The 20,026-nt window shown below is 36.2% G+C and overlaps 1 protein-coding gene across 2 annotated transcripts in view; it reads right to left on the minus strand.

Moving 5' to 3' along the window:
* Positions 1-20,026, minus strand: part of PARG (poly(ADP-ribose) glycohydrolase) — a 124,629-nt gene that overhangs the window by 68,007 nt on the left and 36,596 nt on the right. The window lies entirely within an intron of this gene.

The raw sequence follows: 20,026 nt of genomic DNA on the forward strand, positions 1-20,026 counted from the left end.
GGCTCTCCTCACTTTCCCATGTGACCAATGTTTGGGATTGAGGAGACTCTTCACAAATATCTATAGATTTCCCTTGCTATCAGGAGCTAAGCTGAAATAAAGGAACATTCACTCGTCTATCTGCATCTGGACAGGATAGGTGTGTAAAGAGAAAAAATAACAAAGATAATTTACATTCACTCTGGTTTTACAGGGAAGTTCTAACACTAAGAATTTTCTTTATACCAAAGCTCTAAAACCCAACCTACACTTACCTCCCTCTTTAAATCAGCATGATGGGAAAACTGACATTCAGGATGAACAGAAAGGTATTTGCAATTCAGGGAGTTTGGAATTCAATTAATCATAGGTATAGAGAAAACTAAGCAAGTGAACAACACAAGACAATTATTAAATCTAGGGAAACAAAAAGTTGTACAAGAGTGGAAAAGCAATCATATTTCAGACATGAATAGTGTTTTTACCATCCTACTACAAAAACAAAATATGGATCTAATTGAAATGAATATGATAACTATAGTGGGAAAATGGGGAAGTAGAAATAAGGCTGCATTAGTGGTGATGCGGGAAGTGAATGATAGCTAAATTCTAATCTTCCATAATGGGAAGTTACGTTAAAAAAAAAAGCTAACGAGTTTGAAGTGGTTAAATGGCTGCCTCTTCATTATAAGCCCTTTAATGCTACTAAAAATAAAAACTAAATTAAAAAAAAATCATACATTCACAGAAGGCATTCTACTATTTTACAATTTTAATGCACACATTAAAGATATTTGCTTCCCTGTACCCGAAAATCCATAAAATGTATTAATGTATACATTTAAGATATTCAAACTCTTCTTACTCATGATTTATCTTTATGCTTTTTAAAACATTTTATTTTAAAATAATTATTCACAGGAAGTTGTAAAAATAGTATAGAGAGGTCCAGTTTACCCTTCACTCAGCTTCCCTTAGTGGTTACATTTCATATAACTATAGCACAATATCAAAACCAAGAAATGAATACTGGTACAGTGTGTGTGTATTGTTCTCTGCTATTTTATCACGTGTATATTTGTGTAACTACCACTGAAATCAAGACACAGAAGTGTTCCACTACAACAAAGATTTCCCTCATGCTACTCATTTATAGTTACATCCTCCTTCCTCCAACCATTCCTAAGCCCTAACAACCACTAATCTGTTTCCCATCTCTATAATTTTGTCATACTATATAAATGGAATCATACAGTATGTGTCCTCTTAAGATTGACTTTTTTCACTCAGCATAATGCCCTTGAGATCTATCCAAGTTGATGAAGTATCAATAGCTAATTCCTCCTTATTGTTGAGTAGTACTCCATAGTATGAATATACCACAGTTTGTTTAACCATTTACTTACTGAGGGGCATTTTAGTTGTTTCCAGTTTGGGGCTATTACAAATACAGCTGCCTTTTACTTTCAACCTGCCTATATTGTTGTGTCTGAAATGATTTCTTGTAAATAACATATAGTGTGTCATTTTTTAAAATCCACTCTGTACATCTTTTAATTGGTGAATTTAGACTATTTACATTTAATCATTGATATGTTAGGACATATTCATTTCATTTTTTATTTTTTATTTTTTTTACGTGTTTTCTTTTTCCCTTCATTCCTGTGGGTTACTTGAACATATTTTAGAATTTCATTTTTATTTACCTAAAGTGTTTTTTGAGTACATCTCTTTGAACAGATTTTTTTTTTTTATTGGCTGTTCTAGGTATTACATTATATATAACTTATCACCGTTTCCTGGTGTCAACATTTCACCAGTTCCAGTAAAGTATAAGAACTTTACCTTTCTCTAAGTTCCTTTACCCTCCGCCATTTAATATGATTTTCTTCAATATTTCCCTACATATATTGCAAACCACATTTGACAGTGTTGTAATTTTTTAAAATAGTAAAAGAGAAAATGCCAAACACTATTTAGAATACTCAAGAAGAAAATTCTATTATATTTATATTTTTACTCTTTCTGTTGTTCTTTCTTCCTTCCTCATAGTCCAAGATTCTATCTTTTATCATTTCCTTTCTGTTTCAAGAAATTCCTATAGACATTCTTTTGTGATAGGTCGACTAATGACAAATTCTCTTCCTTTCCTTCATCTGAGATGCCATGGTTTCCCTTTCATTCTTGAAGGATATTTTCACTCAATATGGAATTCCGGGTTGACAATTCACTTCTTTTAGTCCTTCAAAAATATTATGTCACTTCTTTCTGGCCTCTGTGTTTTCTGATGAGAAATCCACTGTCATTCACACTGTCTTTCCCCTAGAGGCAATGTGTCATTTTTCTCTTGATGCTTTCAAAATTTTTTCTTTGCCTTTAGTTTTAAGAAGTTTGACTACAATATGTCTTGGCACAAATTTCTTTGGGTTTATCCCGTTTGGCATTTGCTCTGCTTCTTGAAGCTGTAGGTTCATGTCTTCTGTCAAATTTGGGAAATTTTCAGCTATTATTTCCAGTTTACAGCCACTATTTCTTTGAGCATCTTTTCAGCCTTGCCCCCTTTCTCCTCTCCTTCCAATACTAAAAATGACATAAATGTTAGATCTTTTCTTATAGTCTCACAGGTCCCTAAACTGTTAATTTTTTTTTCCAGTCTATTTTCTTTCTGTGTTCAGATTGAGTAATTCTTTTGTTCTTTTTCAAGGTGATGGATTCTTTCCTCTGTCATCCACATTCTTCACTGAGCCCGTCCACTGCATTTGTTAAAAATTTCAGTTACTGTATTTTTCAGTTCTAAAATTTCCATTTGATTCCTCTTTACAGCTTCTATTTCTACACTGAGACTATTTTTTCATTTGTTTCAAGCAAGTTTGTAATTGCTCATTGAAGCCTTTTTGTGATGGCTGCTTTAAAATCCTTGTCAGATCATTCTAATTTCCATGTTATCTCGGGGTTCGTGTCTGTTGATTGTCTTTTCTCATTTCAGTTGAGATTTTCTTGGTTCTTGGTGATGAGTGATTTTTGATTGAATCTGGATATTTGGGGTATTATGTTATAAGACTCTGGATCTTATTTAAGTCTTGTTTTAGCAGGCCTTCTGTGACAGTGGAAGGGGAGAGCCACCCCATTATTGCCAGTTAGGAGTGGAAATTCGGGTTTTCTAGTCCACTTTTGTTGGCTTCCAGAGCAAGGAGGGGAAGAGGCATCTTGATACTGCTGGGTGGGGTGAGAGTTCAGGCTGCCTACCAGGGCTCTGCTGATACCACCCTGGTGCCATATCTTCCTGAGGGCCCACAGACCCTAGCTGGTCAGTCTTCTTTCCACCTTTCAGAGTCTTCTTACACTTATATAGTGTCCTGTATTTAGCAGGAGTGATAGGGAGAAGTGTCTATCCAAACATTTTTAACTTAAAAACATTTAACCGTAAGTGTCTAAATAGGCTGACAACTTCTTCTCCTTTGAGTACCTGTCCTTGTCTTTTAAAATTGACATATGAGTAGCTGCTGCCATGCCTTGCTCTCTGTCACAAACTTTAAAATATCACTTATTTATCTGATGAAGCCTTATTGCACTGGATTTCTTCATAACTATTAACATTTCAGACATACGTCTAACGCTGCTTTGGAAACACAACTGAAAACATAAAAAAAAAGTCATTAGAGAACATAACCAACTCAGCTACTGTTTGAGATGGAATGCATAATTAAAAAAACTATCATGATCTTATGCCCTTTCACATATTATTAGTATGTTTATTCAAATCTTACCTTTTACAAATTATTATTTACTATTTATTAATCTCTATAATTTATTAATCCATACAAAGCAAACCAAGATATGTTGTAAAGTTTTTAAAACGTAAATTCTTTCTTAACTTTAAGAGAGGCAAGAGCCTTAAATAATAAATAATAAACAATTATTTATAATATATATTATATTATTTATTTATAATAATGATGATGACGACGATAAGCATTTACATGATGGTAAAGAGGAAAGTTTCATTAAATTCTCCCACAAGTAGAGCCCTGCCCCCTATTGGATAGTCTGCATAGATAATTATATGTAGCAAGTGTTTTTGTGCATATGTGTGTGCGTGTGTGTAGATAGTGACTTTTTACTCTAGTCCCCAAAACTGACTATGTGTATGTTTCATCCAGAATTGATACAATGCGTTTCAAAATTATAATGCTATTTTGCCCTTCTCCTCTCTTTAGACTACAGATCTGTTCATTCAATTGGCCAGTAAACAAATATTTGAGTATCTATTATGTGCCAGGAATGAAGACAGAACCATAAACAATAACAGACGTGATCACAGATCTCATGAATCTCACAGCAGAAAGCCCTGTGCTCTTTCTGTGACCTCCCTCCACCATACATCAGCCCTAACCTTGAAGGACAGTAATTACTGCAATCTCATCATAGTGACCATGGAGAAGCTATCTTTCTTTCTTCCATCAGCAGATAGAAACATGGACAAACTACTAAAATAGAGTAACTAAATTTGTCAAATGTCAGAACATTATGAATGATTCAAATATCTAGAAGCACACAAATAGAAAAAAGATTTTTACTTATTTCTTCTTTCTTAGAATACTTGGTCAGCTAAAACAGTCTGTGATCTGTGCTTTAATACTAAAGACATACTCATACATTACTAAGTGCAGTGCCTGGCACACAGAAAGTACTAAATACCGACTACTGAACTTTGACTGAATAAGTGGAATCTATAGCTGGTAAACTCAGAAAACTAGTGTATTTTAATAAAGGAGTAAATTTCCATATATCTACTTCTTCAAACAGTTCATAAAAAACAGCTTTTAAATAGTGACCACTCACAAATCAACAAATAAACACCTGAAGTCACTCCATTTTATCTATTGCTGTAAACCTAATTAGATCCTGGTAAAATTTTGAAAAGTTACTAATATTCTTCTTTAGTGACAATTTTCAAAACAATTTATATAAAAGGTTTAGAACATCAAATTTTATTAAACAATTTTCAGTATAAAAAGTATATCACACCAAAATCTAAATAGAGAAGAGGGAGAAACTCATAATCTTATGATCCTGAAGTTAATATAACCATTACAGTGTTTGTTACATTTAAGTGTTTTTCTTCTTACACAGAAAAAAATCACTTGAAATCATGTTGCTAAAACAACTTTGTATATTTTTTTCATCTAATATGACAACAAAAGAATCTGCCAATGTGCTATATAGTCTTCATAAAGATCACTAGAAAGAAAATGGGTTTTTAAAAAGTCATGCATTTTCACTGTAGAAAATTAATATAAACAAAAAGAAAATAAATATCACCCATAAACCCACTGTCAAGATATCCTGCTAAATTTTGGGATATATCCTTCCAGGCTACTATCTATTAAAGTTTGTATTTTGTTTTCATTTACATAGTGGACATTTCCCCATGTAAATAAATATAACCCTACATCACCATTTTGAATAGTTGGTATTATTCTACCACGCAGAAGCACCATAATTTATTTCCCCAATTCTCTTATGATAGATTTATAGGTTGTTGTCAATTTTCTACTACTATAATTACCATCACAATGAATATCCTTGTACATACATCTTTGTGCATCTGTTTGAATAGCTCTACAAGTGAAAATGTTATATCAAAAAGCATACGCTTTTTTTTCTTTTAAGGCTTTTGATATATGCTGCCCAGTCACCTTCCAGAAAAGTGCTATCAATTGATATTCTGGAGCTGTATAAGAAAGTACTCAACTCTATTCCTTACTAATACTGTGTATTCTCACATTCTTGTTATATTTGCAATTTGATAGGCTAAAATGACACTTCACTATTATTTGTTTCTTTGATTACTAATGTTTCTTTGATTACAATGGACTTTTTATTCCCATGTGTACAAGCCCCTCTATAATGAGCCCTTAAGCCTTCTTTTCCACTAATTTTTAAGTAATATGTGAATGCATTCTTCTCTTAAAAATGCCAAACAATTCAGATGAAGTCAAAGCTATCCTTGACCACAAACTCTCAATTTGAAACAACTTCTTGGACGTAAACAGATGCATGTCTCCTTCCCAAACTCCTTCCAAACATTTATATATACGTGCATATAGAAACTTAGCTTGCTGTTTTGGTAATTTTTGTTGTTGTTTTTTTTTTTTTTTTATTTTAGAAACTCTTATTGGTTGTACAGGCTGACAGTACCAAGTTGTGGAAGCGTTATTTTTTTTTAATTGATGTTTTAATAGTTTATAACATTGTGAAATTTTGGGTTGTACATTTTTGTTTGTCCATCACCATATATATGTCTCCCTTCACCCCTTGTGCCCACCCCCTACCCCCACTGCCCCTGGTAACCACAATACAGTTTTCTCTGTCCATGTGTTGGTTTATATTCCACATATGAGTGAGATCATACGGTGTTTGTCTTTCTCTTTCTGGTTTATTTCACTTAACATAATACCCTCCAGGCCCATCCACGTTGTTGCAAATGGGACGATTTTGTCTTTTTTTATGGCTGAGTAGTATTCCATTGTATACATATATACCACCTCTTCTTTATCCAATCATCAGTCGAGGGACACTTGGGTTGCTTCCACTTCTTGGCTATAGTGAATAATGCTGCAATGAACATAGGGATGCATAAGCCTCTTTGGATTGTTGATTTCAGGTTCGTTGGATAGATTCCCAGTAGTGGGATGGCTGGATCATACAGTATTTCTATTTTTAATTCTTTGAGGAATCTCCATACTGTTTTCCATAGAGGCTGCACCAGTTTGCATTCCCACCAGCTGTGTATGAGGGTTCCTGTTTCTCCACATCCTCTCCAACATTTGTTGTTTTTTGTCTTGGTGATTATAGCCATTCTAATGGGTGTGAGGTGATATCTTAGTGTTGTTTTGATTTGCATTTCCCTGATTATTACTGATGTTGAACATCTTTTCATGTGCCTATTGGCCATCTGTATATCTTCTTTGGAGAAGTGTCTGTTCATTTCCTCTGCCCATTTTTTGATCAGGTTGTTTGTTTTTTTGTTGTTCAGTTGTGCGAGTTCTTTATATATTATAGAGATTAACCCCATGTCATATATATGTTTTGCAAATATTTTCTCCCAGCTGGTGGGCTGTCTGTTCATCTTCCTTCTGGTTTCATTTGTCTTGTAGAAGCTCTTTAATCTGATAAAGTCCCACTTGCTTATTTTTTCTTTAGTTTCCCTAGTCTAGGTAGGCATGTCATCCGAAAAGATTCCTTTATGACCAATGTCAAATAGTGTGTTGCCGGGGCTGGCCCGGTGGCGCAAGCGGTTAAGTGTGCACGTTCCGCTGCGGCGGCCCGGGGTTCGCCGGCCCGGATCCCGGGTGCGCACCGACGCACCGCTTGTTAAGCCATGCTGTGGCGGCGTCCCATATAAAATAGAGGAAGATGGGCATGGATGTTAGCCCAGGGCCAGTCTTCCTCAGCAAAAAAGAGGAGGATTGGCATTGGATGTTAGCTCAGGGCTGGTCCTCCTCACGAAAAAAAAAAAAAAAAAAATAGTGTGTTGCCTATATTTTCTTCTATGAGTTTTATAGTTTCAGGTCTCACCTTCAGGTCTTTGATCCATTTTGAGTTAATTTTTGTGAATGGCGATAGCAGATGGTCCACTTTCATTCTTTTGCATGTGGCTCTCCAGTTTTCCCAACACCATTTATTGAAGAGACTTTCCTTTCTCCATTGTATGTTCTTAGCTCCTTTGTCGAAAACTAGCTGTCCGTACATGTGTGGTTTTATTTCTGGGCTTTCAATTCTGTTCCATTGATCTGTTTGTCTGTTTTTGTACCAGTACCATGCTGTTTTGATTACTATTGCTTTGTAGTATATTTTCAAGTCACGGATTGTGATGCCTCCAGCTTTGTTCTTTTTTCTTAGGATTGCTTTAGCTATTTGGGGTCTTTTGTTGCCCCATATGAATTTTAGTATTCTTTTTTCTATTTCTGTGAAGAATGTCATTGGGATTCTGATTGGTATTGCATTGAATCTGTAGGTTGCTTTAGGTAATATAGACATTTTAACTATGTTTATTCTTCCAATCCGTGTGCATGGGATGTCTTTCCATTTCTTTATGTCATCATCAATTTCTTTCAATAATGTCTTGTAGTTTTCATTGTATAGGTCTTTCACCTCCTTTGTAAGATTTATTCCTAGACATTTTATTCTTTTTGATGCAATTGTAAACGGTATTATCTTTTTGAGCTCCCTTTCTGTTAGTTCGTTATTGGCATACAGAAATGTAACCGATATTTGTAGATTGATTTTGTACCCTGTGACTTTGCTGTAGTTGTTGATTATTTCTAATAGTTTTCCAATGGATTCTTTAGGGTTTTCTATATATAAAAATCATGTCATGTGCAAATAGTGAAAGTTTCACTTCTTCGTTGCCTATTTGGATTTCTTTTATTTGTTTTTCTTGCCTAATTGCTCTCGCCAAAACCTGCAGTACTATGTTGAATAAGAGTGGTGAGAGTGGGCAGCCCTACCTCGTTCCTGTTCTCAGAGGAATGGCTTTCAGTCTTTCCCGTTGAGTATGATGTTGGCTGTGGGTCTGTCATAAATAGCCTTTATTATGTTGAGGTACTTTCCTTCTATACACATTTTGTTGAGAGTTTTTATCATAAATGGATGTTGTACCTTGTCAAATGCCTTCTCTGCGTCTACTGAGATAACTATGTGGTTTTTAGTCTTTGTTTTGTTGATGCGGTGTATCATGTTGATAGATTTGCGGATGTTGAACCATCCCTGCGTCCCTGGTATAAATCCCACTTGATCACGGTGTATGATCTTTTTAATGTATTGCTGTATTCGGTTTGCCAATATTTTGTTGAGGATTTTTGCATCTATGTTCATCAGCGATATTGGCCTGTAATTTTCCTTTTTTGTATTATCTTTGTCTGGCTTTCGTATCAGGGTGATGTTGGCCTCGTAGAATGAGTTAGGAAGTGCTCCATCTTCCTCTATTTTTTGGAATAGTTTGAGAAGGATGGGTATTAAATCTTCTTTGAATGTTTGGTAAAATTCACCAGAGAAGCCATCTGGTCCTGGACTTTTATTTTTTGGGAGGTTTTTGATTATTATTTCAATCTCTTTACTTGTGATTGGCCTATTCAGATTCTCCATTTCTTCTTGGTTCAGTTTTGGGAGGTTGTATGAGTCTAAGAATTTATCCATTTCTTCTAGATTGTCCAATTTGTTGGCATATAATTTCTCATAGTATTCTCTTATAATCCTTTGTATTTCCGTGGTATCCATTGTAATTTATCCTCTTTCATTTCTAATTTTATTTACTTGAGGCTTTTCTCTTTCTTTCTTAGTAAATCTGGCTAAGGGTTTGTCAATTTTGTTTTTCTTCTCAAAGAACCAGCTCTTTGTTTCATTTATCCTTTCTACTGTTTTTTGGTCTCAATTTCATTTATTTCTGCTCTGATTTTTATTATTTCTCTCCTTCTGCTGACTTTGGGCTTTGTTTGTTCTGCTTTTTGTAGTTCTGTTAGGTGTAATTTAAGGTTGCTTACCTGGGCCTTTTCTTGTTTGTTAAGGTGGGCTTGTATTGCTATGAGTTTCCCTCTCAGGACCACTTTTGCTGCATCCCATATGATTTGGTACGGCATATTTTCATTTTCATTTGTTTCCAGATATTTTTTTATTTCTCCTTTAATTCCATCAATGATCCATTGGGTGTTCAGTAGCATGTTGTTTAATCTCCACATTTTTGTCACTTTCCCAGTTTTTTTTCGTGGTTGATTTCTAGTTTCATAGCAATATGGTCTGAAAACATGCTTGTTATGATTTCAATCTTCTTAAATTTACTGAGGCTTGCTTTGTTTCCCAACATATGGTCTATCCTTGAGAATGTTCCATGTGCGCTTGAGAAGAATGCGTAGTCTGCTGTCTTTGGATGGAGTGCTCTGTATATGTCTACTAGGTCCATCTCATCCAGTTTTTCATTTAAGTCCAGTTTCTTTATTGACTTTTTGTCTGGATGATCTATCCATTGATGTAAGTGGGGTATTAAGATCCCCTACTATTATTGTGTTGTTGTTAATGTCTCCTTTTAGGTTTGTTATTAGTTGCTTTATGTACTTTGGTGCTCCTATGTTGGGTGCATATATATTTATAATTGATATGTCTCCTTGGTGGAGTGTAACTTTTATCCTTATATATTTCCCTTCTTTGTCCCTCTTAACCTGTTTTATCTTGAAGTCTACTTTGTCTGATATGAGTATGGCAACACCTGCTTTCTTTTGTTTGCCATTAGCTTGGAGTATTGTCTTCCATCCTTTCCCTCTGAGCCTGTGCTTGTCTTTAGAGCTGAGATGTGTTTCCTGGAGGCAGTATATTGTTGGGTCTTGCTTTTTAATCCATCTTGCCACTCTGTATCTTTTGATTGGAGAGTTTAATCCATTTACATTTAGGGTAATTATTGATATATGAGGGCTAATGTTGCTGTTTTGTCACTTTCCAGTTCTTTTGCATTTCCTTTGTTTCTTGTACCATTTGTTTTGGACTGTCAATTCAGTTTGGTTGTTCTGTCTTATGACTCTTCTAGTTTTCTCTTCGTTTATCACATATGATTTTGTTTTGATTATTTGCTTAGTGGTTACCTTGAGTTTTGTATTAAAAATCTTGTGTATGAGATAGTCCATTATCTGATGGCCTCTTATTTCCTTATACAAAGTCAATTCAATCTCTTTCCTCTTCCCCTCCTAAGTCATTCTTGTTATACCTTATTCTATCTTGTGTTGTTGGTATGTGTTTACAGTGATGAGGTTATATTTATTTTTGGTGAATTCCTTCCTTTGATCTTTGATTTTGATATTTAAGTGGTTGCTAAACTATTCCGGTAAAGATCTACTATTTTTCTGAGTTTGTCTACCTATTTTTCTCCTTGCTCCAAGCTTTCTATTCCCTTTCTCTTCTTTTCTTCAGGCCTGAGGGCCTTCTTGAGTATTTCTTATAGTGGGGGTCTTGTGGCCAGGAACTCCCTTAGCTTTTGTTTATCTGGGAAAGTTAATATTTCTCCATCATATTTGAAGGATATTTTTGCTGGGTAGAGTATTCTTGGCTGAAAGTTTTTCTTTCAGTATTTTGAACATATCATTCCAGTCTCTCCTAGCCTGTAAAGTTTCTGTTGAGAAATCCACTGAGAGCCTGATAGGAGTTCCTTTGTACATTATTTTTTGTTTTTGTCTAGCTGCCCTTAATATTGTTTCTTTGTCATTGACTTTAGCCAGCGTTACCACCATATGTCGTGGAGTGGGCCTTTTGCCTGTTGATGTATTTAGGTGACCTAGTGGCTTCACTTACTGGTATTTCCTGCTCCTTCCTCAGATTTGGGAGGTTCTCAGTTATTACTTCCTTAAATAGGCTCTCTGTTCCTCTTTCCCTCTCTTCTCCCTCAGGAATACCTATAATTCTTATGTTACATTTCCTAATAGAGTCAGATATTTCTCAGAGACTTTCTTCATTTCTTTTTAGTCTTAGTTCTCTCTCCTCTTCCACGTGGATCATATCTGTATTCCTGTCCTCTATAATGCTAATTCTTTCCTCCATGTTGTCAGCTCTGTTCTTTAAAGATTCCAGATTCTCCTTTATCTCCTCCATTGTGTTCTTCATCTTCATCAGTACTGATTGGTTTTTCTTTATGATTTCAATCTCTTTTGTGAAGAAACTCCTAGTCTCGTTGAATTCTCGGTGTTATCTCGTATTTCGTTGAGTTTTTTTATGACAGGTATTTTGAAATCTCTGTCGTTTAGGTTATGGATTTCTGTGTCTTCAGGGTTGGTTTCTGGGTGCTTGTCATTTTCCTTCTGGTCTGGTGATTTCATGTACCTTTGCATTGCGGTTCCTGTATTGGTTTTGTTTTTCCTTATCCTGGAAATACGTGGTTGCAATTTCCACCTGCTGCCACCATGTGGGGGTTAAGGGCTATGTAATCTGAGCCCCCTGCACTCCGCTCCGGCTGCTCACTGCGATCTGCAGGCGGCTTGGTCTGGTCTGGTCAGCTGAGCTGCAGTGTCGGGCATGCGGGCCGTGGGGGGGCTCTCTGTTTTGCCCGCTGGGTCCCTGGCGTGGGGGGTTTCTCGCTCGCCCCTCATTATCTGCTCTTCTGGGGTGCTCAGATGTTGATGGTACCCTGTAGCAGTTCTGAGTCCTCTGTGTGGGAGTTTCCCACTGGCTGAGCCTGAAGAGCTATGGTTGCCCCGCAGAGGGCCGCCCCTCCCTCCTCTCTGGGAGCCGCACGGACCAGGATCGCTGATCTGATGCGGAGGGAGAGGAGTTCTCCTTACCTCTCCCCACTTCCTCCAGGGGCCCAGCTCGTTCCACTCTCAGATGTGCGGCAGTGTGGATCTTTCCGATCTTGCTTTTCACTGTCTAGGAGTCCGTTCCTGGTCTGTGACTGCTCCTTTTGTTGTATCTCATCCGGGGAAGAGTTTACAGGAAAGCTCACTCCACCATGACGCTGACGTCACTCCTTGGTAATTTTTTCAGTAAATGGTATACACTATATTTATATGCAACTTGTTTTTTGCCTTAAGAGAAAGCCTTAGAAGTCTTTCCATGTAACAGAATAATAAATGCTACACAGTATTCTGTAGTAAGCACGTACAATAATTTTTTAACTATTCCCAATTGATGGAAACCATTTTTCCCAATATAATGAAAAATTTCAAAAATACAGCAATGTGAAAATAACTATACGCTGAACACCCATGTACTCACTACAATTAACATTCTACTGTATTTACTTTTGTCACATATCTATCCACACATCAATCTGTTTTTAATGCACTTTGAAGTAAGTTGTGGGCAGAAGTACATTTCACCTCTGATATAGTTTAATATTTGTTTACAGATGTTTTTCTTTTGAGGCAAAATTTACATTCAATGGAATAAACTAATCTTAGTGTACCATTTAATGAGATTTTACAAATGCATTCACCTGCATAACCCAAACCCCTATCAAGATATAGGATATTACCACCATAGAAAGTTCCCTCATGCCCCATCCCAGCCAACTCCTGCCCCCACACCTAGAGACTACCATTGTTCTAAATTCTTTTCTACCAAGATTAGTTTCACCTCTAATAAAACCTCATACATTGGAAACATATGATGCGTACTGTTTTGTGTAAGGCTGTTTTTTTCTCAGCACAATGTTTTTGAGATGCATCTATATTGTGTGTATCAGTGATTTTGTTCCCTTTTACTATTTTATTCCATTGTATGAATATACCACAATTTGTTTATTCATTCTCCTGTTGATAGACAACTGGGCTATTTCCAGGTTTTGGCTATTATAAGTAAAGTTGTTATAACCATTCTTCTATAAACAAAGCACTTTTTGTGTACACATATTTTCATTTCTCTTGGGTAGGTACAGAAAGGAATGGGTCATAGGGTAGGTATATGCTTAGTTTTCGAAAGAACTACTAGACCTTTTTCCAATGTGGTAGTATCATTTTACACTCCAACAACAAAGTACGTGAGTTCCCGTTGCTCTACATCTCTACCTACATTTGGTCGTTTTATTGTTAGCATACTAATTTCTCATTCTACTTTTAACTGGCATTTCCCCAGTGACAAATGATATTGAGTACTTTTTAATGGGCTAATTGGTCATTTGTATACCTTTCTTTGTGACATGTCTTAAACTTTTCTTGCTTTGTCTTTTTATTTTTGAATTGAGTTCTTGATATATTCTAAATACAAGTCTTTTGTCAGCTAAATGTTTTGCAAATACAGTCACGCACTACATAAGAGCATTTCAGTCAACAGCAGACCACATCCATATACACAACGGTGGTCCTATAAGATTAGTACCATAAAGCCTAGGTATGTAGTAGGTTGTACCATCTAGGTTTGTGTAAGTACACTTTACGTTGTTTGCACAACGACAAAAATCGCCTAACGATGCCTTTCACAAAGCATCTCTCCGTTGTTAAGCGACGCATGACTGTATTTTCTCCCTGTCTTTAGCTTGTCTATTTTCTTAATGTCTTTTGATGACAAATTATTTTATGTATTATTTTATCGTATATGTATAATTATTTTATATATTTTATGTATTATGTAATTATTATTTTTTTCTTTTATGGTTAATTCTTTCTGTGTCCTAAGAAATCATTCCCTATGCCTGTCACAAAGCTGCTTTCTTCCAGAAGCTTTATGGTTTTAGCTCTTGCATTTAGAGTTATTTTTTATGTATGCTGTGTACAAAGGGTTGAAGTTCATTTTTTTTCCCATATGGATATCCAGTTTTTCCAGCACCATTTGTTGAAAAGATGTCTTTCCCCAACTGGATTGCTTTGGCATCTTTGTTGAAAATCATTTGGTTTTCAACATAAGCATAAGCAGACATCTATTTCTGGGTTTTCCATGGATCAATTTGATTCTTACACCAGCACCACACTACATTAGTTTCCTTGGGCTGCTATAACTAAGTACCACAAACAGGGTGCCTTAAAATAACAAAAATTTATTCTTTTTTTTTTTTTTTTAAGATTTTATTTATTCATTTTCTCCCTCGAAAGCCCCCAGTAGATAGCTGTATGTCGTAGGTTCATATCCTTCTAGTTGCTGTACGCGGGACTCGGCCTCGGGTTGGACGGAGAAGTGGTGCCTCGGGGCGTGCCCGGGATCCGAACCCAGGCCGCCAGCATCAGAGTGCGCGCACTTAACCGCTAAGCCACGGAGCCGGCCCCCAAAAATTTATTCTTGCACAGCTCTGGAGGCTAGAAATCCAAAAACAAGGTGCTGTAAGGATCACACTCCCTCCGAAGGCTCTAGGGAAGAATACATCCTTGCCTCTTCCTAGCTTCTAGTAGCTACTGGCAATCCTTGGGGCTCCTTGGCTTTTAGAAGCTCTCAACAAATAGTAGCTACTATTATAATGATGATGCATATTTTACCCTATCCCTTGTCTAACATTTTTTACTACAGTTAAACCCCTAACTGTGTGTCAAGACTTAGTTCACATCTCCCAGTGAAGCCTTCCCTGACTTTCCTAACCACTCCTTCCTCTGTGACTCTATAGTCACAAGCACATATCTGTATTACAGCACTTATTATGGTTTATTGTAATTATTTATTTACATGTTTTTCTCCTTTCCTTCTCTAATCTGTGAAACACTGAAAAAGCAGGGATTGTATGTTATACATCTTGTATTTCAGCACCAAGCATAGTATTTAGTACTCGTTATTATTTGCTGAATAAAGAGCTGATGAAAATAAAAAACATCACATTGTACCCTCAAAGTATCCCTGCAAAATAGGAAACATAAGGAATACCTGGAGAAAGCTCAAAGAAGGTAAAGCAATTTCCCACATTCAAACTTAGTGGCATACACTGGGACTAGATGTCAGGACTTTTCTTCCCAGGTTCACAAGGAAGGGTATTTTAGAGAATGGAGCACTGGCCAAGAAACTGGAAGACTATAGTTATAGGCCCTGATCTGCATTTCTTTCTGTATTAACATAGAAAAACTCCCCAATACTTTATTTCCTCATCCATAATAAGGATAAACAGAGTTATGAAAGCTCAGCTATAAGTGTTTTATGAATTCTAAGGCCCCATATACAAAGGCAAAGTATTATTGTCTAATGGGCCAGTAATTCACCACCTTTCTGGAACCTCCTCCTTCTTTCATCACCCCCACATCAATTAACTGCCAAGTCCTATTGATTGATCCAGCAGGACCTCACATATTCATTACCTCCTCTTAATCACTACTAAGCTACCCTGACTCAGCCCCTCATCCAGTCTCACCAAGATCACTACAATAAGCTAACTGCTGCCCTGTTGCTAGCCCACCTTCAGTTTCTGCCCCAAGTACACCCTGTGCGTCCCTGCTCCACTTAAAAGCTTTTAATGGCTTTTTGTTGCCTTTTCAATACAGTACAAACTCCTTGAACTAATAATCAACTATCTGGCCCTAAATGCTTGTCTAGTCTTATTTAGCACATGCACACAAAGACTACCTCTTATGCATTTTACATAATAGGTAATGCAGCAATTTACTCTTCTCTAGAACCTACCTGTGCTTCTAGATACAATTTGCGCTATACCAGGAATATCTTTCCTACTCAACTCTACAACTTGCCTAACCTTTTAATGTCTTGCTCAAACAACACATTGCTTCAAAGTCTATCCAAATTGACTCACCAGCTAGAAGGTAATTCTCCCTCTTGTAATTTGTCTGTACTTTGTTTTCAGAAGACACTTAAGACTTCCTGCTTTATGTTGTGGTTATTTATGGACATGCCTTCTAGTGCTTACTAGAAGTTCCTTTAAGACAAGATTTATATTGATTCACTATGTCTAGAACAGTAATATTCATATATAAAATTTTCAAAAAAAAAAAACACCTGTTAAAATAAATGACACATTCTATCATAGATAATTTCACAAAGCTCATCCTGTTCCTCCTCTTTACTGCCTATCAGAATCTCCAGTGTTTAGGACAAATACCAGTGGTTTGTTGTGTTTTGTTTTTTTTTTTAAAGAAAAGTAAATTAAACTGCATATGGACTGAGCTTTCTATAATATACCTAAAACTTACGGGAGCTCCCTCTAGAGCTTCTCAAGTCTGAGAGACAGGTTCATATTTTAAAAATTAAAAAGAAACAATATATGTCAGAATTATTAAGATCTTTCAGATCCACCTATTCTTCAGGCATGTTTTTAGACTACAAAAATTAAATGTTAGAGGAAAAAAACAATTATAACACTAAATTATGTAAGGATAAAAAAAATCAACTGGAGAAGGTGAATGTTTCTAATATTTATTTGTGTGCGACTCAGGCTGACACTTTGAAGAGAAGAATGTGACAGCTTACAAGAAAACAAACTCACTCATTCCCCTTAATTTCTGAAAGCTCATGCAAGTCTGACAGGCCAACCACAGAGTGATCTCTCATGTGTATCACCCATGACAATTATGGCTTCAATAAAAATGTTCTCCAAATTGTAATAAAGTCCAATTGGTTTTCAAGAAATAGCCAGTCTAATATTTTCATATTTAAGACGACATATTTCAGAAATTAGTAAGCTCATTTGCGAACCTAAATGACTTCCCCAAAATTTTATCTTATGGCATCAAAAGAGGTACAAAATGAATGTGGTGGCAGAAGGCAAGGTGATATGAAAGGCTGAGTGCTAACAAGGGGCAGCAGTGGGGACACAGGGAAAACAGCTGTGCTGAGAAGCCACCCTGCCTCTCTGCCATCTTTGGATTTGGTTTGGTTTTCCTCTTCAAATAGCTATTAAGAGTTTCTCTATGAATTTTCAAAGTGCTATGACTCAAATCTGGGAAGCACTGATAAAAATCACAGCTCATTATAAGCATTTGAAATGATTTGTTTTAAGGATAATATAAAAGAGACTTTAAAGCATTTGTCCTGTAACTTACACTGGAAATAACCTGTATTTGTCATTATATTAAATTTTTTAAATAATTTTATTTATTTTTTCCCCCAATGCCCCAGTAGATAGTTGTATGTCATAGCTGCACATCCTTCTAGTTGCTGTATGTGGGACGCGGCCTCAGCATGGCCGGAGAAGCGGTGCGTCGGTGCACGCCCGGCATCGGAACCTGGGCCACCAGCAGCGGAGCGCACACACTTAACCGCTAAGCCACGGGGCCGGCCCTGTCATTATATTAATTTGACAGTTGTTTAATATGAGATAAATCAGGCTGCTATAGTCACTTCCTTTTCCTCCCCATCTCTGGTTGCCAGCAGAAGGAGAAAAAAAGGGAAAAGAATGCTAAGCAATGGAATCCCCCTTTATTCTTAATCTCCAATCCCACAGCCAAACTATTATTAGCCAGTACAGGGAAGAGGAAGGAGAAATGAAGTGAGAAAGAGCCCTCCTGCCTGTCCTCACAACTCCATTACCAATCTCTCCTAGTCGCTCTTCTGTTTCTCACGACACAACTCTGCACTAGTTTCTCACTTTAGAAAACAAGCCATCAGTGGCTTAAAATTCACAGGCTTTTGTAGATGGGTGTGGAAATTTCACGATTATGTACTCCAAAGTCCAAGTAATTCACAACTAATCTGGCAACACAACCAATTTAGGAAGAACACCTTCGTCCAGTTCTTGAAACAAAATATGCCTCTAATTGAAAACAGCCACACTATTTCCTACACAAATCTCATTAGATTGAACATGAAGAAGAGAATAGTGTAGGTTTATGAAACATGAAGCAAGCTCTCTTCAAAACAGTATTTACTGATAATCACTATCTTTTCTCATGCTAATAATAAAATGCAGAGTACCCCTACCTTATAAAGGACAAAATATAATAATAACATCCTCATTATCCTCTGTCTCCAAAAAAGAATTTACTTCACAGTACTGTTATGGTAAACGATTATTCTCTAGGGAATAATCCCACACTACCACAAGGTGCTCTGATAGGTCTTCTCATCTCTCGCTTCTATTACTGCATGACTACATGGCCATATCCATCAATCGCTTTTGCAAACACCACCAAACCACAATGCTATTACATACAAGCCAACAGATATTTCAATACCATACAGTTACATTATTATCCATCTTTTATAGACAAGCAATCAAACTCAACATGACAAGATTTCAGAGATATAGCTAATGGTAATATTAAGTTTTCTAGTCCAGAAAACAAAATGGACTTACTTTGTCCAAGAAATATAAGTGAGCAATAACTTCAATCTTATTAACGTTTACACTTTTAAATTTAATAACAATATTTTTTGAACTATACGATATACTTTAAAATTACTTATTTTTACTTTTAAGTAATTTTCAAGACAGTTTATTGACAGCTTCTCAACCTCCACCACTATAAAAATAATTTGCCATACATATCAAGTAATGTGCATACTTGAATATTATAGTGCTTAACTGTTAATTTAATTCTTAAATTATCCAGTATGAATTCCAGTATAGTTCAAACTTCACTCTCATTAATAAGGGTGAAACAAACATAATTTTCCCCAAAAGGTTTGAGGGCACCCTCTAGTGGCAGATTCTTTGGAGAAAAAATAAAAATACAAATGCATCAGTAGTTAGATCAAATGCTATGCTATTACAATGAAAATACCTTTTTCAAAAATTGACCCAGTTTTACTCAATAACTCAATTATTTCAGGTAATACCCAATCTAGAAAAAATTCTAAATGTGATCAAAGAAGGCCGAAAAATCTCTGAAGTTCCCTGTGAGGAGACCTGTCCAGCAGCAGCTTCTAGGTAGCCAGACTAGTAAGATGTCAGATGCAGAAGGAACCTTAGAGGTGACTTGGTTCAATGCAGAACAGAACTTTCTGCAGTCAAGAAAATATTCTATATGTGTGCTGTCCAAGATGGCAGCCACTAGCCACATGTGTGGACTGAGCATTTGAAATGTGGCTAGTGTGACCGAGCAGCTGAATTTCAAATTTTATTTCACTTTAATTAATTTCAATTTAAATAGCCATATATGGCTAGTGGCTACTGATGGAACAATACAGATCTAGTCCTACTTGCTACTCCACTCCAATGAAACAGTCACCAGAGCAATCCAAGGAAGATTCAGAGGTTCCTAGACACATGTACAGCTGAATGGTACAAATACATATACCTAAATCTGTACCTTTTTGTTTGGGGATTTTTAAATGCATCTAATTTTATTTAATTGCATCAGGCTACTTTTGGTAACTGCATTTCATTTTAAAATATAGATTAGTTTGAAAATGGTCAAATATCCTTTAGAAACAATTTTGGCTTTATAGCCTATATAAAACTGAAGACATGTGGACAACTGATATAGCATTTAGCTACATCAAATAAAAGACATTAAGAGCTCAGGCTCAATCTATCATCTTGGGCATTCACTCTTTTCTTACATGTAGAGAATAAAAAGGTAAATGGGCCCCTGAACTGTGGATTAGCTGAGCTCAAGAATCCAAGAAAAAGAACAGCCCAATAGGTCCATCCTCTACTTTATACTTAACTCTAGCTAAAGCTGCTGTTTAGTTCAAGCATATATTG

Source organism: Diceros bicornis, chromosome 6, assembly GCF_020826845.1.
Source record: "Diceros bicornis minor isolate mBicDic1 chromosome 6, mDicBic1.mat.cur, whole genome shotgun sequence".
In the NCBI taxonomy this organism is placed as follows: Eukaryota; Metazoa; Chordata; class Mammalia; order Perissodactyla; family Rhinocerotidae; genus Diceros; species Diceros bicornis.